The sequence below is a fragment of the Temnothorax curvispinosus genome, unplaced genomic scaffold (genome assembly GCF_003070985.1).
Source record: "Temnothorax curvispinosus isolate PA1 unplaced genomic scaffold, ASM307098v1 QBEX01000740.1, whole genome shotgun sequence".
Classification (NCBI taxonomy): Eukaryota; Metazoa; Arthropoda; class Insecta; order Hymenoptera; family Formicidae; genus Temnothorax; species Temnothorax curvispinosus.
In genome coordinates, this window is record NW_020210520.1 from 427,670 (window position 1) to 452,087 (window position 24,418).

General features: G+C 40.0%; 1 protein-coding gene across 2 annotated transcripts in view; it reads left to right on the forward strand.

The window, feature by feature from the left end:
• Positions 1–24,418, forward strand: part of LOC112457955 (carbonic anhydrase-related protein 10) — a 111,486-nt gene that overhangs the window by 73,796 nt on the left and 13,272 nt on the right. The window contains exon 1 of one of the 2 annotated variants that reach the window (XM_025021330.1): positions 8,907–9,066. The exons of the other annotated variant lie outside the window; for it this stretch is intronic. The gene's annotated coding sequence lies outside the window, so the exon portion shown is untranslated. Of the gene's footprint in view, positions 1–8,906; positions 9,067–24,418 lie in introns of those variants that run through there. 2 annotated transcript variants of the gene reach the window in all.

Below are 24,418 nucleotides of genomic sequence, written 5' to 3' on the forward strand. Positions count from 1 at the left end.
CTTAGGATAAAACTGGGATTCCGACCTTCTATTTATCATTCCCGTTGGAGATTCGCTGTAACGCGCTGTTGACCATCACCTCCTCGTTATAATTTTGCCAGACTTCCGCAGACTTAACGTGATTGCGTAGAGAGTTCTTTCACGTGAGGCTGTCGTAATCTTGCTTGATGATTTTGATATTTATACAAATTTATATCTATTGACATCTATATTTATAGAAATGTGGCGATTACTGTTTTTTATTGATTATCGGAAATTTTGATAAAAATAACTTGCGCGCGTGCGAATAATATCGATCATCGAGAATAGCAATTATATAGCTACTTGTTTTTTCCTGTAAACATTAAATTTTCCTGTTAACGGTAAAATAAATTGCCGGTTATATCAAATTTTTTATTCCTTCAAAAAAAATATATTTTTTTAAAACAATCAATAAAATAAATAGAAAAACACAAAATACTAATCTACGAAATTTTATATACATAACGTAAAAGTTTCATATTTCTATATTTGCAGGACATTCAATTTATTATTTTTGCAAATATTGTATTGTTATAATTAATTTGTTATTAGTATAGGTATTAATATTAGTTATTATATAATAGATATTAGTATAGTTATATTTATTATATTAATTTAAAATAATGTAATCTTTTTTAAAAGAAAAACAAAGAATGTAATTAATTATACTTACATGTATAGCTCATATGTATATATATATATATATATATATATATATAATATTCGAAATTAAACAAGATCCATCGAAAACTTGTTCTTATCAAAGGTAAATTATTAATAATGTCTTTGCATGATGTCGTCTCAGCACGCATTACAGTCAAAGCATGCAACAGTGGAATATCGTTTTCAGCCGTTACAAGTACAAGAGAAACTCCTCTAATAACGGCATCCTCTTCTCAACTATCATCATTAATCGCGTTGCTTGTCGCTTTTACGTTAAACATTCCTGCGGGAGTGCATGCATTAAACCCGCTGGCGTTTCTTGCGCTATAATCATTAGCAGCGCCTATCATAAACGTCGCGTACCTCGTATTGTTTTCCCGACATGTGCGAGACGGCCGGGCATTATAACGTATGATAATTAATAGAATGTTGTCGCGACATTCGACGTGCGGGGAGATCTTCCCGTCTATAAGTTTCTATTATATACGCGCTACGAACTTCGGCATTATTCCAGCATCCGCGTTTTCGATCGTTCTTATTGTTTCCGCCGCATCAGTTTATACCATGCTCCCTTTTACATCGCAAAGTAAGAGCGAAGAATCCTCTTTTCTCCCTTCCTGATAAGATGTAATCAATAATGCATCAGATGTACATTATAAGCGATTCTACTCGCTTCAAAGAGAGGGACGCTTTTATATTCTTTACTTCGAACTGCTGCTATATAGTCGAAGGTTGTTGTGATCAACATTCCATTTTGTATAGAATGATCGAAATATGAAATTTATTACACACGCAAGCTAAAAATCTTTTAAGCTTTCGGTCTCCTCAAAAATCCTATAGATTATGTTGGGACAAGACGTGCATCCTTCTTAGATACGAGCGCAGATCCTTGCCGTATCGTCGCGACAACTCGCAAACGCTTCCAAAACCCACCCTTAAAGTCCCATAAACGAGCGTAGGATCGTCAAATTGTTGTTGTTCCGCGATGATAACGCTCGAGAATCCGGCAGTTCTCAAGCAACCACCGGCAACCCCGTCCACCCGACGGAGCATGCCGCGGCCAACATTCAGCCCCTTGTAAGTGAAAACCGAGAACACCCGGCGATTCCCCAAGTTTCTCGAGCGACTTCCAAGCCTTCTCCCCCCCCCCTTGCGACCATCTTCTTCCCCGTGTCTTTCTCCCCTCCGTCCCCTACTTTACCTACACCCCTCGCAGGGTGCATCCCTTCGCGCTTGCATTCATCCCCCGCCTCCCGAGATGTGCAGCACCGCCGCGATGGTACCGCCGCAGTTGCGGCCTCATCTCCAGCCTTCTCCTCTTCGACCGTGCCAACCCTTCCCCCTATCCCTTTCCAGCCCTCTCGGTGAACGGTTTCCACAGACGTGGCCCGTACAGTCTGGGCCGTTCCTTTCCCTTTCTCCCTCTTTCTCGTTTTCTCCCCGTCTCCCTTCTGCTTTCCCTTCGATCCTGGGATCTATCCGTCTTTCCGCTCACGGAGGGTTGGCCGACTGGCTGGCTGTTCGCCTGACTGCTTGCCCGACTGCAAATCCTCCCCGCTACTTCCTCCTCTCCTCGGCATCCTTGCCCTCCCCCATCTTTGCTCTTCTATCTTGGTGTTTCCGTCTCTTTTATACCCCCTTAGATCTCCACTTCCCTTCCTCTACCTCTTTCTCTTTCTCGTTTTGGTTCTCTCTTGCTCCGTAGCTCGTGCCTGTAGCGCGAGCACCGGATATAATACGATTCGAAATTAAACTTCCGAGGCACGCGCGGCATCCGAATAACGCGAGCGGCTGCCTAAAACAGTAAAGATATTACGTATTATTACGGCGCTCGGCTACGGCCACCGCCGTGGCAGTGGTAGGTTTATGGTGGAAAACACGGAACACAGCATAACGTGCATGTTGCGCCATGGGTGAACCGCGATAAACAGGAAATCTGTTTTTCCTGATACGTTTTCTTCAGCGGCACGGTGCGTTGAAAATCTTCCGATTTATTCCTAAAAACACGGCAAAGAGCTTAAAAAATTTCCAGGCAAAACTAATTTTCTACATAACACTTCTTACATATTCTAAAAAAGTAGAAAAGGTTCCTCGCTCTCTCGTTCAGCATTTCTTTTAAAGCAAATACTTAAACGCTTCTTTCTTTCTTTCTCTTAAAATAAATACTTTAAAGTACATGTTTAAAATAAATAAAGGTTGAAAATAGAAGTTTTGGGAGAAGACAACTTTCATAATAAATCTTTAGTACTTGAAACTGATGCCGACGTTATTATTCGTCATTTTCATGATATATAGAACAAAACGTAATTCAATTTACTTCAATATTTTCCGATGAAAAATGAATAAAGCTTAGGCCTTTGATCTACTGAGAGTCCTAGAAACTCGGACTGACGTCTCCCAATCCCACGTCGATCTAGAAATGGCAGTTTGACACGTGATCGATAATCGCGGCCGAGTAGCCCAGATTCCAAACTCATTAGCCGTATATTCGAAGAGAGGTGAAATCCATACTCGAAATCCGCCGTGGCTCGCGACTTGCGCCGAATGCACCGCGCTACGAACGAGCGTCGGTTATTTGTTATTTAACGCGGTCGGAGTCTCTCATCAATCAACGACAATGTGCGCGACGCGACGTGTCGATTCGGCGCTATTAATTTGTTTCCCAGCTATTCGGAACATTACCTATCAGTGGTCCGAATATCCATTACTGAGAGACCCAATTAGTTGATAAAACCAAAATTTTTTGGTTTCTCAGTGATGTAATTATAGTTCAACTTTTATTTATTTATCTGGAATATATAAAATAGTAAAAATTAAACATTTACAATCTTCGTTTACGTTTCTAGTTCTCCTCCGAGAATTATTTGTAACTTAGAATCCGAACAACCTAATCATATTTCTTGAAATATAAGTCTCTGAGAAAGTGAGAGAGGCGCGTGTTTATGGATACGTGTTTATGGCGAGCAGAGAGAAGTAATCCTGATTATCATGAATAACGCGCGGTGATTACGCAAAACCGCCGGCGAAATTGACTCGTGAATTAGACGCGATCGCATCAGTTAATCATTGATGTAATCGCGCCGCAATACGCCGTATGCCGTTTCGCGTACTCACGCGTGTTTATTCGCCTATTACATCGCCGTCTATCGTTCTGCCATCCGCTTGACAAAAGTCCCGCGGAAGATTTACGAACTCTACCCCCTTAAACCCTTCCTTCCCCGTCGAACAGCCCGTACGTATTGCGAGCGCGGAGGTAGATGGGTAGAAATTATTTACACGCTCTCCCGTTGCACAATGGCTCGCCCAATACCAGGTCAGAGTGCATTAACTGTTCGTTCGTTTAAAGCGACCGAGTCGAAATATATATATATCGCGGAGAGCGCAACGTTTGCATGCCCGGTACCTATAGGAGGCAACCCGGCGCTAGTAAATCTTCCGATTTGCGCGCGAGAAAATTAAGAAGCTATTAATCCGATGGAAACCCGGCACGCACCGCCCGATCGATATACAGGGTGTAGCGGAAATCGCGCTCGTTCTCTCAATTACGAATTCTCCGACGAATTTTGCCGATCCCTTTTTCGCGGCGAAAAGTATCGTCGCAGAATTATTTAACACTGAAAAGAATCGTGAGTTGTCGACAAATTTGGTCCCATGGTCCCGCGGACGATAAATATACACACATTACAATTTAAGTACTAGCAATTTTCCGAAATGAAATTCAAAATGAGATTCGTAAGATTTATGTTTTTAATCCCTCGCGAAATAATGTTCTACCGTCGCGTGAATATAACACTGCAGTTTATTAAAGAAATAATTTTCTCTATAAGTAGGCGGCGTATTAATGCGAATTATAATATTTGTAATTAAATTACTATACAGCCAGCAAGAAAGGGCAGCTGAATTAAAAATAAACGAAAGTCGCGGATCACAAAAAAGATAGCGCAATAAAAGCGTTTCACGCGAAAGCCAGCAATTTGTACCGCAGGTATTGTTGAACGATGAAAAAAAAAAACGATGGAACAAAAAACGCATTAAAGTCGTGTGTGCCCAAGCGCGATAAAATATCCGAAATTTCCACATTCGCGACCGTTCCCCGGGGGGAAAGTTTCGAGCGATGTTCCGGCATCAATCGCTAAGCAGCAATAAATACGCTCCTTCCAATTTCCGTAAGGAATTCGCTTTCCGACTTTCGCGATGCCGGGCGCTCACGACACTGCGGATTCATGGATTTCGGATATAGCAGGGGAACGGCGAATGGCCGTTAGCGCGAACTATAAGAAGCCGAGGAGAGCGGGAGTATGAAACCCGGGAGCGCAGGAAGGCTCAAAGCGCCGGAACTTCTGGGTAAGTGTAGTTTCCGGTACCATTACCGGGACGTACCCGCTCCGTTACCCCCGTCCGTACGTTTCTTCTTCTTTCTTCTCCTTCTTATTCTTCTCTCGTGAGTTCGTGACTGGTGCGTCGGTTACTCTCTCGCAAATCTCGGGTTGCCAGATCTTGCGCCAACATCGGCTTCGCTACACAGGCTGCAGAATTTTCCCATTGATACAGTTTATCGGACAAAACGGAGGTCCATCTGAAAGAAACGGCAATATATCGCGACGTTCAGCCTCTGTCTTTAAAATTGTATATCATTATTTTTATATTACCATCAAAATCTTCTTCACTATGTCCGACGTTAGCCAGCTAAGAATATTGGCATGCCATTAATGTAGTTCCGTTAGTGCATTCCATTATACGTAGGTAACCATATTATATAATAACCAGTGAAAGATGGGGAAGGGAAAAAGGGCACGATTTGTGGGCGAATAAAGTGGCCTGGGAGGAACAAATTGCCTCAAACGAAATTAGATCGGGTCCGCGTTTTTATTAGAACGAGTCGAAATAAAAATGAGGTACGTGCGGGGAAAAGGAAGTCGCGAGGCGCGTACACGTCCGCGTCGGACCACCGATGCCGGAGCAACAAACAGTTTCTGAACTGTTTCAAACTGCACTGGACGGGGAATTTTGTTCCCGCAACCTAGCTCCTCTCGCTCGCGTTGCTGCGTTTGGTCGAGCCGCTCTTCATCTATCTAATCAACGACCTCGCGGGCTGGCTTCTCTCTCTCTCTCTCCCTTTCTCTCTCCGTTCAAAAGAGAGAGGTAGAGAGGAGGAGAGAAAAAGAGAGAGGCAGCTGCTGCAATTTCGTTTCGCTTACATTCGCATTCGGGATTCGGGGCGTGTTCGATCGACATCGGCAACTGCGCTGCGGCCGCCAACACGCCGCCGGAAACGAGATCATCTTATTACTTGAATATTCTTCGCGATACACCCGGCGAATTTTCTACCCCTTTTATCGTTAGCGCGTTTCCCGACAAAGGGAGATCGAAGCGAAGAAAGTCTCGGGCGCATCTTCGAGCGGTGTTCGAGGAGAAAACCTTACCGCGAGAGAAGCCTTCTCTTTTCGAGTTTATATTTTTCTATTTCAAGCGTAAACAGTGAACTTGTGCTGATTATCAACAACCGAGAGATTGTTTTATTATTATTAATTATATATTTTTATAATATAGATATATTATTATATTATTATATTTTTTTATTTTTATACGCAATTCTGTGCATTATATGCCGCAGCTTTTTATGAAAAATGTTATGATAAACTCAGGAACTATAATGCGTTTTACCTGTTTGATTATTTATAGAATGTTTATAAGATTGTCTATGTCTACCTCCTTTTAGGAATCTTCGTAAAACACTTGTGGGGACTAAGAGCGACCCGTGACAATTTTATTTATGTAAAATGTAGTTAAATAATTGTAGGCCACTTTGCACCGTCCTCTGATCTGCTTTCGTACTAGCGCGAGATTCGAAATGGAGTATCGAGCATTACGGCATAAGACTTGCTAATGTCGAGCTGAAAGCTCGTTTCGGATTTGAGCGAAACGGAGCCAAAGGGGAGAAGTGGAGGGCACGTATATCCGCCGCATACGTCCCATGGCGCGATACGCTGCGGCCGTCGAAACGCGAAACGCGGCCTGGTCCGCACCCTTTCTCCAAAGGGCGGCCGGCCCTAAGTGGTTATGAGCCAGCAGTTCCCATGCGAAATCCGAGGAGTGAGCTTCAAAGTCTTGTGTTGTAACTTATTAGGCGTAATGCATCTTGCTATTCCTTTCAAATCGAATTCCCGGAGGGAATGTACATGTGCTATCACAATATTTCTACACGCGAATCGTCTCGTGAATATATTTATTTAAAAAATCTATTTTGATTGTTCGCAATTTTAATTTCTCTCAAGCCACACTGAAATTAATTTGTAATTTACGTTATCAATTTGTCTTTTCACTTTATTTACTCTAATTTATGTAATATAATATTTTGTATAGATCTTTTTTGTAAATGCGGATATATGAAAATTTAAATGAAATAGAATATTTAATGAAAATCCTCAAAGAGGGTGGAGAATTTATTTTCATAAAATATAGCCGGAAAAATACGCGAAATAAGCATGTATAAAAACGAGCCGCGCATTTACAGGTCGGCAAAATATATACCCTTTAAAGCTCCCGGAATAATTGATATCCGCGAATCGCGCGAAACCCTTTTCAGGGATATAACTAATGTCCAGACTGAGCGTTATAACACGAACGACCGAACACGAACTCAATTTGGAAACGTCCGTGCCCGAGCTTAATTGCTTAGGCGATCACTGAATAACACATGCGTTCCGTCGTTTGGCAACACAATCATGAGGATTAGAGGATAACTCGATACAACTCGCAGAAGCGACATAGAAATTCCCTCGGTGTTTCACCTTAAAACTCGTCGATAATGACACTTTGGAAAATTAACGTTTCGTTTACGACAGCGCGGTATTTGCGAGTGTAGTAAATGCGCGCGGTATGAGCATATCGCGAAGTATTAAACATGATCTGTGTGAAGCTTTGCGAAACAACGTGTCTAGTAACCTCGGTATATCAGAGGATCAACGACCACAGGAGACGCACACAAGCGCGTGTAAATTTCGGGATCTGTAAATTTAAGCGTAAGTAGAGTTCGCAACTCCTATGAATCAAAGAATCTCTGGTTTTAAGTGCCTAACGAATACGTTTCTGTGGATCAGTTATAAATTTAGGGATGCGAAACTTCGAGATTTCCACATATGTAATGATCTTGAGAATCTATGTATCCATAAATTTTCGCCGATCCGAAGATTTACGAATTTCGGAACCCGTATTGAGTTCAAATTTCTGAATTAGGAGTAAATTTAGAGAGCAGAGCGCGTGTAGAAATATCTCGGAAATCCCGGAGCTTGTAAATCCAAAGTCTAGATTACACATCCGAAATTTGGGCAAAGCTAAACAATAGGATTTGGAGATCATGCCAAGATACTGCGGATTATATATTAAAGAATATTAACGTCCGAAATGAGTTTATGGATTTGTTAGCGTAAACACCTTGATGAAATATTGCATTTTTAGAATTTTAGTAATTAAATGGAATTTTGATTCTTTTGTAAGTTTATAAATTATGAATATGCATTTTTAGAATTTTAATATAATTAAATATAGAATTTAATTCTTCTGTGAGTCTATGAATTTATGTGCATACATCTATTATATAAACAAAATATAAATAATTGTCAAAATGTCTAAGAACCTTTAGAGATTTTTATTTAAAAATTCTAGGAGATTACTCTAACTTTGTCAAAAATTCCTAAAAAGAAAATACATTAATTCAATGTATCTATAAACACGCGACTCACAAATAAAATTCTAACGCGCGAATATACATAATCCGCGCATTATACACAATTCTCGATGAATCGTACATTATTCCCGCAACGTCCGCGGAAACTGATATCCCTAAGCGCGATCGTGTTCCACTTTAGTACCGTCGCCGTCTCCGGGGGAATTGCCCGCGTTAAGTCTTAACGTCTCGCCGCAAACGAGTCGAGCGCGGCACGTCCGCGTGCCATTTGCTCTTGTCGCGGCAATAACTCGCCGCCGCTGAAATACTTGCGGGAATTTAAAAAAAACACGGAGTACACGGGGCGCCGGTTAACTTCCGTAGAAATTATTAAGCGGCGTCTGTGTTACCAGCACAAGGAGAGTTGTGCGCGAAACGTGCTCCCCGAGTGTAACGATCGCGAACGCGCCGACCTCGCGTGATCGCACCGTCTCCCGTTCCTCTCCCGTTCTTCTTTCCTTCTATTTGTCCACCTTCCGATTCGAATGACCCTCCTCTCCAAAGGATATTGCGTCTCTTTGCAAGAGCGTTCTCGCTCATTCGACTCCTCTCGTTTCTGCTCTTTCTATCGAGTTCCTCGATACCCCGGCGTAAAATGTCCACGCTGTTCTTTCGTGACACGCAAAAAGTGATAGGAATGCGGAAGCAATTTTATGGTAAATATTCCTTGATAATAGATAGTTCGAAAAAATTCCGTTATTAAAATATTTTTTCAGCAAAAACACATGCTCATATTTATTACTTATACATAATAAGAGATTAAATAATAAAAAGGAATGTCCTAATAGTTGAAATTAATTTATAGATATCTCATTGTCTGTCATATCCATATTATATATAAAATGTCACATATCAAAAAAATAAAAGTAATTTAATTATATAAAGGTCTATAACTCTCCAAGAATAAAGAGATACTTGTGTTATCAGTTATGTCTGAAATATTAATACCTTAACTAACTAATACCTTAACCAACTAAACATATTACATATAAATATCACTATTATTGTGAAATGGCATTGCGGTGTGTCAGATTGCCGTTCCGTCATCATGTTACACTTGTCGATTTATCTGTACACGTATCTATCCGGGCAGCTCGCTCGCTATTTACACTGAATCGTTCCCCGATGTTGTTCGGACCGAGCGACTTTCGAACGACCCCTTTCGACGTCGCTTTCTTCATCCTCTTTCCCACTTTTGTCCAGAGCGCGCTCTCTCTCTTTCCCCCGATCTCTTCGCCACTTACCGACAATTCTCTGCTCCCTTTTCTAACACACATTCGCATAGAGAGGCGAGAGGCCGCTACAGCTTTTGCGCCGAGAACTTTGCCAAAGGCGCAAAAATGAGAGCGCTCACCGCCGGCGAGTCTCGAAGGGGCGAAAATAAGGCGAGCGTGCCTGTGAATGAACGATAACGGTTCCCCTTCTTTCTCGATCTGTGAGCCTCCTCTGACAGAGGTGGACCACGTGTGCGAGACTCAATTTGGTGGAATCCTGGGTTTTTCTCTCTCCCCGTAATGAAGGGTCGATGATGACTTAACATGTCGTCGAGGCGACATTGCTGATCGATTTAGCAGTCATACATATGTATTAACTTTTCGATCTATTTTACAAAGTGAGGAATGTTTCTTATTTATTCACGGGATTTTTCCTTTTCCAAGATCTGAATTATAAGTGCATTTTTTTATTTTACATTTTTTATAATATTTGAAAAAAAAATTTTCTGCTTAATTGATGGAGTAAGAATCGTTCTGCTTAATCAGAACCTAGCCCTATTTTTCATGTAAATCCAGTAGATGAAGACTTTAGTGCACCAAAATGTTGAGTTTATTTTATTACATGACAGCAAAAGTTACATGATGTAATACTACATTTCTATCGTTAGAAATTTCGTGCAACCCAGTAACTCTATTTCAATTTTTAATGAAAAAATGTAGAAAAGAACTCTTTTTCTGCTCCGCGGATTTCACCGTACTCATGCGAGACGCAAAGATAACTTCAGTACGCCGCGCCGGGTATTCGCGGTACTCGCACGAAACGTCAAATCCCGGCGGTACGTCCGTTTAAAGCAGAAACGCGTAACATAGCGTATATACTCATTAGCTCTTTTAATGGCATCCCGTCATATTTCACACAGTTCGCATGTATCCCGTCGTATCCCGAAAGTTTCAAGTCGCTCTCGCAAAAGTTACAAGTCATGTGGGAAAAAAACTCCGCAACGCTAAAATGTTCCACCTTGTTTCCCCCGCCCCGCATCATAAAAAACATGTCGTTATATACCGCCCGAATTTTTAATTCACCGTTGCCGAATAGGATCGCGGCGCGTAGCTGTCTGTAGGTGTACCGTATTTAATCAAACGTGTCTAACTTCACGTAGTTGTAAAAATTTTAATCTGTAATACAACGTTTATTAATTTTAATATGCTATAGTTATATATAATACGTAAAAGCGATTTGGATTTTTATAATGCAGCAGAAAACACCTTAATTGAAACGTTATGTTAAAATTCTCCGAGAAATTATTTTATATTTGCATTGCTTTGTTTTCTCAATATAAATATACATACTTATATTGTCGCATAAATATGATTCATGATCAAGGAACGTCGTTACACAGTTACTCGGCTTACCCATCTGTCAATAACATTTTCCAGAAACGAATGAAGCCATGGTGCCCGTGAACTATAATTACCGTTAATGGCTGAATTGATAAATTGTCCAGCAGTATGCGCTCTAATCACACAAACGTCAATTATTGCAGCAATATAATCACAATAATCAGGGAATATTATGATGAATGGAAAATCTTTGAATTTGCGTGGACGTGTAACGTATTTTAAATCTAACATTCTATTATATAAATTTATTACAGTAATATACATACAAGGCTATATATACGTAAATGTACAAGATAATATAGAGAAGCGAATACTTTTCATTTATGCGGAACCGCCGTTTCGAATCGCATCGACGTGGCGGTTTGCCCCAACGCAAAATAATAGCAACAATTAACGTCCGCATAAACGCTGCGTGCTCGATGATCGACCGACGTCGCGTAATGACACCCTCGGCTCACAACGGTAATATCAGGCGCGCTCAGCTCCGGGGCGTGGTGACAAATGATCCACGAGGAGCGGCTCATTTACCACCCGTCTCTCGCAGGGAGCGACGTTATTTTTATTTATTCGCGGCTACACCGTCGGCTCTATCCTCCTTAACTCGCTCGCACCTCGCGCTCGATGGGGTGCGTCTATACGCGAAGAAGGTATACGAGCCATTTTCCATTCTTTAAATCCTTCGGGAGCCGTGGCGAATGCCGTGGCATTTCCCCGGGAGACTCTTCGGTGCAGTTACGCGGGGCCGCGAAAAGGGAGTCCCCTTCATCCGACGACTGTACCACCTTACGTGTCACCCTTCTAACTCTATCCTTCTCTTCCCTCTTCCAACCGGCGCCGTCGCTTCTTTCAACCCTTCTTTCGCGCGCTGTCGTGCTCACGGGTCCCATCACATCCATCGGCACTCGTTAAAGCGCCGGGCACAATGGAGATCGTGTGGAGATACAGTGGATCGATGACTCTCGCCCGGCCAAAGAAGATGGCCATGCGGCGAGACATGTTTGTTAACGCGCCATTTGAGATAAGGTTCCTTGTTGTTTAATTTCTTGCTTAACTTTGTTAACTCAACTACCGTAGTTAGATTTGATAATGCGGCAACGTTACGAGCTAGGTCTGACCGAAATAATGAAAACGCTTTCGCGTTTCGCGTTAATATGATTAGCAAGTAAGCTCTATTTTTCGTTGCCCGCCTCCGTTATGAATAAGAAAAAGATCGTCTCGCTTAACGGCTTAACGGGGATTTCGAGGTTTTGATGCGTACGACTGTATCAACTGACTTAAATGCAAATCCACGTGGCTTTAAAATGAGAACGAGAGAAATCCATCAGGTGACTCACAGCTTTTTTTTCTGCAATTTCCAAGAATAACGGATTATGCCGTTTCACTTTTGCCGCTGAAATGAGGTTGATGGTTCTCCGCTTATATATTCAGACTATTCTCATCTTATCCTTCGACGCGGCATCAAGTTCAGCATTTTTTATCGCTTTCTCGAATAATACATTCAAAATCAACGCAACGTTTAACAACCCTAAATACTCGCAGAGCTTAACCGCTTTGCCTCTCCGGTTGTAATGTAAAATGATGATAACGATTGTTTATACGGCGCCCGGGGGCGTGCGGCGCGCTGTCGAAATCCTGCATCAAAGGGTTAAATCCCCTCTTATATCTTCGCTTGAAGTGGCAATTTTCGAGAGAGTGCGCCGCTAGCCAACGATCGCAAGCGGAAAAGCCAATGCGGGGGCTTCATTTCGGAGAGGTACCTACGGCACAAAAATAGCCGGGGTGGTGCACCGCTGACCCTCATTCTGTCGTCGGCGATCGGAATCAAAGCTACAAAAGCTGCAGTGATATATTCGCTGGTCGACCGCAAAGCCGATCCCGGCAAATCATACGTATATACCGTATACACAGGCGATCGCGCCGCGTGTGCGATCCGCGTTCGTGTGTGCGCACGCGTATATACGTATATACCGTGCGCGGTTCATGTCCAAAGCCACACACGTAGGTACATACGCAGATGTACGAACACGCAAGAGGAACGTCCCGCATCAGACAACGATGGCATTGCGTTCGTGGCATTACCTTAGTCCCAATTTGCATCGCTGCTCTCAGTCCACAATTATCGATACGTTGTTCGCTTATGTCAATTTCGATTGTTCGCTTATCTATACAAAGAGAGGGGGAGAGAGAGAGAGAAAGAGAGAGAGAGAGAGAGAGAGAGAGAGAGATCCCGCTTTTGATACCTAGCGTTGTGTAATTGGGAATTTGTTATGTATCTTGCAAACGCGGATGCGAACGCGCATAGCAAGATTATTGTTCCTCTACTCGCGATATATTGTAAGTATATATATACCTATAGCGTAACGCAAACTACGTTCATTCTCGTGGAAATTTAATTTCGCGAGAATTTCCTAATCGCATGCAACGTTGTATCGATCGTTTGTCGGCGACAGACTAAAACAAAATTGAAATTTTCGCATCAAGTAGATACCATATTTTTATAAAGTTATCTTTAAATAGGTATCTTTCATCTCTCTTCTTTGGATATTTCGCTTCTTTAAAACAGAAAATATTATTGAAACAGACTTACCTGACAATTCTTATCATCGTTTGGAAATTTAAATAAATAGGAAGAAGTGATAAATTTAATGTTTTTATAAAATAGTTAATTGAAATTTCTGAAAATAATAACGCCGTGTTAATATATGGAATTGTGATCGGCCTGTATGCGCAAACATAAATATGCGGTTGTGTAAAACAATTCCACGTAAAATGGTTATATTATCGCAATAAAGCAGTTATTATGGTAAACGATAAATACGTGGTCGAGATTATAGAAAAATATATGTTACGGGGGTTAGTTATATAATACCGTAGCTCGTGTACACAACACATATTTCAGACAATACATTATGGCATTATGTGTACAAATACAGCATTTTTAGCTAGAATTTCAAAAGTTAAATTATTAATGTTAAATTTGTTTATTAACGTTAAATTATTGATGTTAAATTATTCATCCCGTTTGAATGTATGTATTTACAAGTAATGCTTAAGAGAAATCAAGGACAATAATTATTTTATAAAACATGTAAGATTATATTGCTTTTCTTCTCACTAATGTCTTTTTTATATATTTTTTTAAATAAAATATTTTGTGCATATATAAAAATAATTTTTTTAACGCGAAAATTAAAACTAAAAATTATTAACAATATTGAAAAGAAAATCATTATTTATTATAGTCGAAAGAGCTATGAGAGACTTCGAATGACATCTACCATCTTCCAATTCAGGTAAACTCGGTAGATCAAGCAGTTGGGAGACTCCATTGGTAAATTTTAAAAACTAAAATTACAGTGTATATATAATGTATATAATGTAAAGACATTTATTTAACTAACACGATATAAAACAACGAGTAAAAAAATAAAAAATTGCGATGTCAATAGACATCATTTTTTAGAATGTACAAAAAAGATCGTTTATCGGTACTTCCTGCAGCATGAATAAATAATATTACTAACAGTCGAGAATATTGCGATAGTAGATAAATTTATATAAGTAAAATGTTATAATACTATGATGAATCCGTGCTGCAAGGTTCCGCCATCGATAAACGTGCACCTGCAGTTTCCACGTGCTGGAAAGCGAACCCCCGGCGTTCGAGTCGGTCGAGTCATCTTCGTTCTAATTAATAATAAAAAAAAACAGGTTGAATGAAAATTAGAGTACATTCAGTAACTCTATAAACTCTGTACAAGACAGAAGTCGGTCTGTCGACCTCGCGCATGCATCTGACAATGAGCTAAAGAGCCAACGTTACAGCTGCATACGCATTCGCTCGCTAAGATGATTTCCGTAATTTGCCCGTTAGATCGTCGAAAGGTTAATTAACCCGAAGTTCCGAACTGGAGTCAGCGAACTCCCCGGGAGATTGGTCGATTTGATACCCTGACATACGACTAATTAATCACGCGCTAATTAACTCTCGAGTGATTAACTGCCTGGGATTTTTTCCGCATGCAGATTTCACCGAGAGAAGAATCAAGTTTATCGCATGCGTTATATCCTCCCTCTTTTATAAATCACTCGCCTGTATTCCCGCTGCGCGTGGAGGATGAACGTGGAGGAGAGTCACGCGTGAATACATTAAAAACGTTTCCTACTGTAGACGCGATCGTAAACGATGATAAAAACTTTGTTAACAGAAATAAAACTACGACGACAATTGCCACGGCAAATTTTTCACGTGCAACTAGACATAAATTCCTCGCTCGACGGTATCATAATTTCGCGATGTTAAAACTAACTCGTGTAATACGAGATAACGAGAAGGAATTATTTAACATATATGTTTCTGATAAAATTTCGTTGATAAAAATATTCCAGTTTAACTAAATATTTATTTTAATCTTATAAATGAAATATCTATGCACGAAGGAATTAACGTGGCGCTAACATGAGAAGCGAAAATTGTAATCAATCTGCTCTTCGCCGCTATAAAATTCACACTCGCGCCGTATATAAGTTTTTATGTTTCTGAGGAACGATCAACATGGATGAAATATTTGCCACGGTGACCGTTACGGCATAAAAAGCGCATAAATTATCCTAACGACTTGCGAGCGCGTGAATGTAAATTATTTAAGGACTTAATGAAAGCACCGAGCGAGGAATTAAACTTTCCACGTTGTCATTCGGTGAATGCAATTTCCTTTTTCGGAAGTTGCATCGGCATCCATGGGGGCGATATAAATGGCCCTACGTGACGCCGATCGATATGTGCAAATATTGGTAAATTGCATGCTTAAACAGTCTGATTTGTTGTCCCATAATTTAAGGTCATTACCAAGCACATAATTATGAAACACGATGGACTTGGGCGCGATTAAATTAAGGTTAACGTAATTAAACCCCGTCTGCCATCGCGCCAACTTAATCTCTTGATCACCATGGACTTTCAGAAATAAATTAGATCGTTTATTCTAATTAGAACGCTTCAATAAAATTGTTGATACAATTATCTGCCGTGGAAAACGAGATTTTAATCAAGTTCGTTCACAAAAGGCCTATTATTTTAATTTATAACGCATTACTAAAAATATAAGAGCATTACATACTTAAGAGTAAAAATTATTCGATACATTACAGCGAATTCGATTGGATGCACTCAGTGCGCACTGGTGCACAGTAAAGCCGTCGTACACAAATAAACGTAAAGTGCATGTATAAATATAAACGGATTAAATTAAGAAATCGTCAATATTCTTTGCGCTATTTGATAAAATATGTATTGGACGTTTTAGGAAGAAGAGGCTACTTTTATACATTTGTGCTTTCAATTTTAAAATCGTCAAAAGTTCACACATTGAATTTCATCTTATTTTCGTATCGTTTATAAGCATTATGTTTCCTTCTATTTGAATTTCAAATTACCACAAAAGACGTCTCGCCAAGAATTCCCAGCTGTGAGATCCGCCCGAACATGCGGCAATAACAAGTAGTAGCTGCAATAAAAAAAGAGAGAGAGAGAGAGAGAGAGTGAGTGAGAGAGCGGGAAGGAACAGCCTCTCGAAGTTACTTCTTCGAATAGTAGCGATGAAACATTCTTTTCAGGAGTCGAATACAGAAACGTCGTCGGTCGCGAAAATCCAATAAAGACGGTGCTGGTAAAGCGAGGCAAAGAAAAGATTACCATACCGACGACAATAATGCACTATGTAACACGATGGCGAATTATAACGGTAGAACGTCGTCACGTTCTTGGAACGTTAAAAAAAAATATGACTTCTTAAGCTGCGATTTTATGTAAGACTGAGCGGTTCCAACGATTTCTGCCGCCATAATGTCCCTCGCGTGCCATTGATTCGATCTTCAAATAATTTGCACACGTACTAATCAAAAGATGTTTTTACAATAATTTTTTTAACATATCTTTTTTTACATTGTTTATAAACATAGTGTTTATACATATAAAAAAATAAAAACCAAAATTTGGCTTGAAATATCTTGAAAAGCTATTTCGCTTTGAGTTATCTTTCGTTGGTATTGTTCCCTGATTTTATTTATTTTAACTTCTGAAGTATTGCGGCTCGGAAATACGACCGGTCGATATGCCGTACATAAGGCTACCACGGCGCAATGTCCCTTTATGATTTCCTCTTTCCAGCAGCCACCTATACTACTCTTCCCGGACTCCGCGCTTGAAAAGACAAAACACGCGAGTGCACATTTACGGATTCGATGCGCGGCACGGAGCGCGGAGGCGCGAGCCTAACTTGACAAAGACTGTGGGCGTCGGAAGTGAAATGCAGCGCGATATAATGGTGCGCCAGACAAATGTCGATGTGCGAGCAACAAGTGCCGAGAGGGCCGTCTACTTCTGACAATGAGCAGGAAATCTGGCCGCGGCTCTCCTGCACAGATATACGCGTGCAAGTACGGAGTGTAGGAGCACGCCGCGCTGATGGTCGCAAAGAGGCATTGCAGTCACAATTAGCGATCACGCAAATTTAGGTCTCGTTCCATTCAGCGACAGCTCTACTCTATATGGAGTCCCCCCTCGACACTCGTACGTATATCGCACGAGGCGACGAGTCGAAAGCGCCGCGAAGCACGAGAGCGCATTGTTGTGTAAGAAATGTAGTGGTGGAGCGCGAATTGAATCAGTCATTCCGAACGAGCCCTGTCTTCACCGAAGTACGTTTTACGTTAGGAGGCGGAAAAGCCGGTAAAATGAACGATAAAATAATGTTCCGGTAACATAACGGAAGCGATCCAATGTCTGGAAATACAACGCTGGAACTTTTCATAAAATATATTCTTGTTGTTTGTCGATAACAATAAGGAAAGATCACCGAAGCATCAATTCAAAATATTTGAAACTTTGTAATAATGTAAATCAATTCGGATATGCAATTATTTCTTGCAATTGAAAGAATTATAAAAAGACAAATAATTATATTTCATACACGTATGACTAAAAAGTACCATTATTATCTACTTCATTGATTGATTTTTATTCACGAATGTAAAGACAATGCGGAATGTTAATTGTTTAAAATGTATGTACGCACTTCCGTCGCGCGAGTATGTGGGTTCTTGTGCGCGTGGAGAACCGTGTCATGAACGTTATAATTGGTAATTGATAATTGAGGAAATACGCGGCGGATAAGGGAAACAATAGCGCAGCGGCGCGCTTTGCGCGGTATAGGGAAGTAAACGATATATTAATCCTACAAATGTATACGCTTATCTACCTTCTCAATCGCGTTTTTACAGTTAACACGCGATACAGTCATTAAAAGAGAATTCGATATGTATCGCCGCGTCATTATTACACCGCCCGATCTATCGCGTACCCCCGTAACTCTCGTTTTATATTCGTGACAGGTGTAATTTAGAAATCGAACGGGTACTTAGTGCGGACCTCGGGTGCGAAATATCACCCGGGGATCGTAAAAGAAAACGCTATGCAACAGCAGCTAAATTCCGCTGGAGCTTATGCGCTATATTTACGCAAACGTGAGCGGCAAGCATAAATAATACGGAAATAATTTTTAATTACGAGACGGCAATAAACATATTCGGAATGAATTAAGTCCCGCGAGTGTAGTTGTAGTACGTTAAGCAGTAAATACCATTTGTTCCCCTCTCGACAATTGAAAAAAATTAATTACTAATTTATGTCAAAGTGTCAGCAGACATAACATTACCGCGCTTATAAAGTGTATAATTACGCTATTACTCAAGACTGATGTCGACATCGTGATTTACTTGATAAACATACTAATATACTATAATATGAAGTAGCTACGAGTGTTGTAAATTTAGCGAAGCACTGCATAGAATAACGAATAATTGTTTAATGAGCAACACATTTTTGCACGTCAAGTGATATTAACATCATCATAAAGCGTATAATTACGTTACTCTTTGACATGTCACGATAAGTACATCGTAGAGATATAGCAAGAATGAGTTATATCTTGTTCCATGAATATAGGTTAAAGTCCTTAATGATAGACGAGTCACGATTGCCAAGTCATAGCTTACCGCGAATAATTAAATTTTCTCAAAGCCATGCGATCTGAATAGATAAATATTCTCCGTTATTGAAATTATTATGATCATGAATGTGCATGTGAATGAAAAAATAATATATCTATGAATCTTTATTCCTTAATAATAATTATCTCTAAATTTTAGAGAAATTCAAGAAGATTTAGAACTTAAGAATTATTGATACATATGAAATTGTGAAAGATCCTTTGATACTTTCTGAAACCTGGAATTTTATCGTCAACGACCTTCTATCCGACATCGATTTTTCACTACTACATGATCAGGCGGGCATCTAATAGGAACAGTTATGATTTGCCGAGAGTCCGTTCCGTTCCATTCTGATGATGGTGTCGTTTCGTTCCATTCCGGTGCCAAGGTCGGCGGGATCATTTCGGGCTCGGTGGTCGAATGTTGGTCTCGGTGGTCGAACAGGGAGTCGATTCTGGTCTTCACGGTATCCTTGATTGTCTGCCCGATGTTGTTCAATGTGTTTCCGATATCATTCCAGACAGAACGCTTCCCTCGGAGGCTGCCGGCTTGTGCGGCGCACGTCAAAGCAACGAGCAGCAGGAGCACGCTCGGAAAACGTTGAGGGAAATAAAATCTCATTTCTGTATCTTTCCTTGAAGACGCGGAGAACTGTCACCTTAAACAAACTTTAAACACATTCGGATACGTTATCGTGAGATATTTCCGCTATAGTATTACGTTGAAAAATCTGTCGTCTAACATTTTGTTGTTTATTTACGCCTCCTTTTAAACTCTTTAATTTCGAACTCTTGCGAGTCATGAGTTATCGCGACGTTTCAACATTAAAACAACAATCGTCTCTCTTAGTTTATTCTCGAGTTTCCTAATCAAGAGGAATAGCACGATAGTTGCGGAATACTCTAATGGCTATATACGAACATCTGTAAACACTCTTAGCAGTAGATTGAGTAACCGTGATATGATTAATGTTATCAATTTATTTCGAGCTTCTTAATACATAGAGATAATATGGGTACCCGAGGGTTCTCGAATGTAAAATTCTTTATGTAACAATATATATATATAGCAAAGAAAAATATATTACATTATTACATTAAATTATATTATATTAAATATTATATTAAATTGAAAAATTCTGTATTTTAAAAATTTGCTGTCGTAAACTTGGAGAATTTCATACTAACAAAAAACAACTGTCGTAATATGCCGTACAACCAGAAATTGCAAACTTACAACATTTGTAATTATGGTTGGAGGTAACTGCGACAAGTGATATAATAGAAAACGTATAACTGAATAGAAAATGTGTACCCCCGTTTTCTATCTGTTCCGACTGCGTCTGAAAGTGGTGCGCAATCGTGGATAGTAGGTTACGTGCCGCGGAAAACGATGAATGGGTTGTCAGAAATGAGTTGTTCGGATCACGGTGGTGGAAGGTTCTTATCGTGCGGAATGAAGTAAAATACGAGCCTGTTCAGAAACATTTATGTGCACGTGCTCAATAATGTTTCCTCGCCCCTGTCTGCGCCTAGTCACGCGATTGCGCTCTCTCGTCTCGTCTCGCCCGCGGATTCTCTATATATGCAATATAATGCACACCGTACGTGTACTTTCTGTGTATTATAATACAGCCGTCGAACGTAACAGCTGTAATGCGAAACCGAATGTTATTGTGGCATATCGTCCGTCTTCTCGTGAAAACAGATTTTGAGCCGCAAAGATATATGTTACGCAATTAAAATTGTGTATTGCCGCGCTTTCTTAACATTTATACTTCTCAGTTTCTTGCTTACTTCTTCCTTCTTCCAAGTATTAAAAGCATCTAAAATTTCGAATAGCAAAGCATAATCATGTCCAAATATTGCTTAGAATAATAAACAATTTCAGAAATCAGATCAGCGTTAAGTCGAAGCATGGTGTAAAAAATAAATGCAACAAAACTTGACACACGAGCATCATCGAGATAACTTCAAATTTATTCGCATGTTTTCACAAAGATTACGAAGCGTAATCGGTATTTTTGCATTTTCTGAGAGACTATGTTTATTCATTCGTCTCGTTTCTGCGTTATTTGATATCAAGAACTGATCTAAAAGCAATGAATGCTACCGTGGAAGAATTTCTCACTTTTCTCCGAGCAGCTTACTTTTTTAATCACGGTGTTACAGTAATGGTAATTACATGGTCGCGAGATATCGATCAAGGCTTACGTGCCGAGGGTTTTAAGGGGATCCTATAGCGAAGGCCGAACTTCCTCGACGTCGGTAATGTCAACATTTCTAATCCTGTTTTCTATGTTATATATCTATGTATATCTGTCCTTGTCTAACGAGAGGCATCTGTCTTTGTTCGATTGCTGCGCCATCTCTCGCTACACGCAATACTGCTTATCCTATCAACCTGAATGTGCTTTTGCTTAATAAAACTTCATTTTACAAAATCTTTTTTTCTAGACGTTGAATCTTAGTTTTATTTACACGATATTGTTCCTACATGTTGTCCCTACGTCGCCTTGGTGTCATTATATATATATAAACTGCAGTAATTTTGTTATTGTCGTCAGATGACAGTTGTATGTGCCCAAATTAGTAAAATTTTTAATTTTTTTTCGTTCCCGATATGAAATCGTATAACGCGATGTAGATTTTTGTGCGTACTTTAATTCTAGACCACAAACTTGCAATTCTGTAAAGCCAATTCAAAGATTTCTTAAAATGAAAAAATGTCGGTAACTACCGCCACTATAGGATTCCCTTAAAAGGAGAAATCAACACCACAGCAGTTTTTGACATATTTATAGTTGACCTATTCTTGATATAGTTTCAGTTGATAATTGAGTAAATATTATTTAGAAAATGCTTTAATAAATTTTAGATGAGTTTAGTAAATCCAGCTTTAAAAATAAAAACTGCAAAGTTTAAAATTTTCTTGAAAATTTAAACTTTAAATTTGAATTCGAACCCATCTTATCGCGAATTTGAATTGACGTTTGATATAATGAAAAGATTACTACGCGAGATTGGCAATCTTTTTTTTCGCATGCAGACATTGACAAGTAATTAAATTTTCTCTTAGGAGAAATCGATTTGTTAAAGAATTACAACATATATAGCGATCCATTATTGCCACTTCTTCGGAGCGGTGAAGGTTCAGTTTCAGCTACACGAAGGTGTTAGATAAATGAAGATAAGAAAGCTGAAGGAGAGGACTGTACGTCAAACGTACGCGAGAAAGGATTTCCTACCTGGTTATGTTTTTTGCACTTTGTATGCCAACGACGTTTTATATCCTGCCGGTGTCTAGCTGTAAAACCCCGCGTACTGTCCGCTCACAATGTAATAAACTCACTTCCAGAACGAATAACGAACGTTATTCACGGGGGACGCAGCCGGGTGGCGAAGGCTTTCTTTGAGCGACGGCGAGACGTAAATGCGAGAGCTTTCTCGACCAAGTCTCGCGTTCGTCTTGTCGACGAGAACGTATCGTTTCTTTTTATTTTTTAACGAACGGGTCAAAGGGGCGTCGTTTTATCTAAGCACATGTGAATCTGGAACGCGATAGACGTTATCACATTTTGCTTTCTCTCTTTCTCTCTCTCGCGTTTCCCATGCTTGAACTTTGCTTCTATTATCGGTTGGAATTCCTTGTTATTAGTTCGAGTAGTAAATTCCGCTATCTCCTTCTCGACTTTTCACGACAGATACGCGTGTGTAGTAAGACCTGGAATCCCCGCGTAGGCGCTCTTACATGCGCGAGACGCTTTAATCAATCTGGAGTCGCTTTTGCGTAAACGAGGGAATGCCGATAACACCAACTAATAATAACTTTTACGTAAGAACAAATGAGAAAATAATTCAATTAATTATTTACTTAATCTCAATCTATTTTAAACCAATTTTTATTACTTTGAGAAGATATACATATTCAGAATTGGATGTTAGTTAACAAAAATCATTGAGTTGAATATATTTTGTTCTAAAAAAGTTTTGTTCGTGTAAATTGGCTAAAAAATTCGTAGGCGAAGCAGAAATTTGTATACTTTCAATGAATGCGGTTTTTCCTCGTATATACGCAACGTGTTTCGTATTAAACGAACTTTCATGCATAAAAAAATCTGAATTATTTGGTATAGCGGTCAAAGGATTCAGGCCGCTCGTTAAACCGTGTTACTTAACCAACGTGTACGTTTTTATTATTGGATATCTCTCCCGTTTTTGCCAGCCGTAATCTGACGCGACTGCAGGTCTCACGTGTATTACAAAATCCGTGTACATACACGAACAACACGTACCCGCATATTGAAAAGCAACTAAAGCCGTGCAGGTAACTATATGTCAGTAATAACTGTGTACACTAACCGTGTGCAACGCGCGTTCGTATACATTGTGTATCGGGTTTCACGTGTACTGCACAATTTAAGCTTCCGAAATCATTGAAATCCGGGTGAACATTTTTTATCGTACAGACCTTATCAAGTTGCGACCCATAAAGACCGTTCATGAAGTCGTTAAGCGTCACTTAAAATATTACAACGTTGTAAACATGTGCACACGTGTCACTTATCAAGAGGGGCGATAAAAGTGGCATAGCTGATTACACGCGAAGTAAACGACCTTCAAATATACGACTGCGGAACGTATAGGGGACAGATGCCGTGGAAAGAGAATAATAGTTATTTGTGTAACAAGTGAGGTAAGATGAAAATTCTCAGGTGTGGTTACCGCACTCGCCTTCGGCTCGTGCGTAAACTCCGCACCCGGGAATTTTCATCTTTACACACGGCTTACACTCCCTATTTTATGTTGCAAGTGCCTGGAAAGTAGTCTATCACGCACGCGTAGCGTGCGTAATGGGGCACTTTCCATGCACGTGTTGCATAAATGTTTATAATTCAACTTCAATATGGATCCGATACATCCAACGGACATATTAATAAGATGTCGCTTAAATATTGTTCGTGTTAAAGCAATAACACATATAGTTTCCACTCGTCGTCGGAAGAAGCAGTCGCATCAATAAATATTGCAACGCGATGCGAAGTTCCGCGCTGCGAACGAAGATCCGATAAATAATTCGAGTTCAGTCTTCCGTGGAAGTTTCTTAAGATGTTTTCGCAAACGTCCGTTCGATATGCAAAATATATTCGCGCGTATTATTTTTTTTCTGCAGGAAACTCGTCATGCGCGATATAAACAACAATTTTTCCTTCGCTCTTCGGGCTTGTTTTGCAATTATTTATAGGCCAATAAAAAATGATATAAAAGAATTATATATAAATTACTTCAATATGACCTTTTCATCGTCAAAGCGAACGGAAACAGAAATCTTGTGCTCGTAT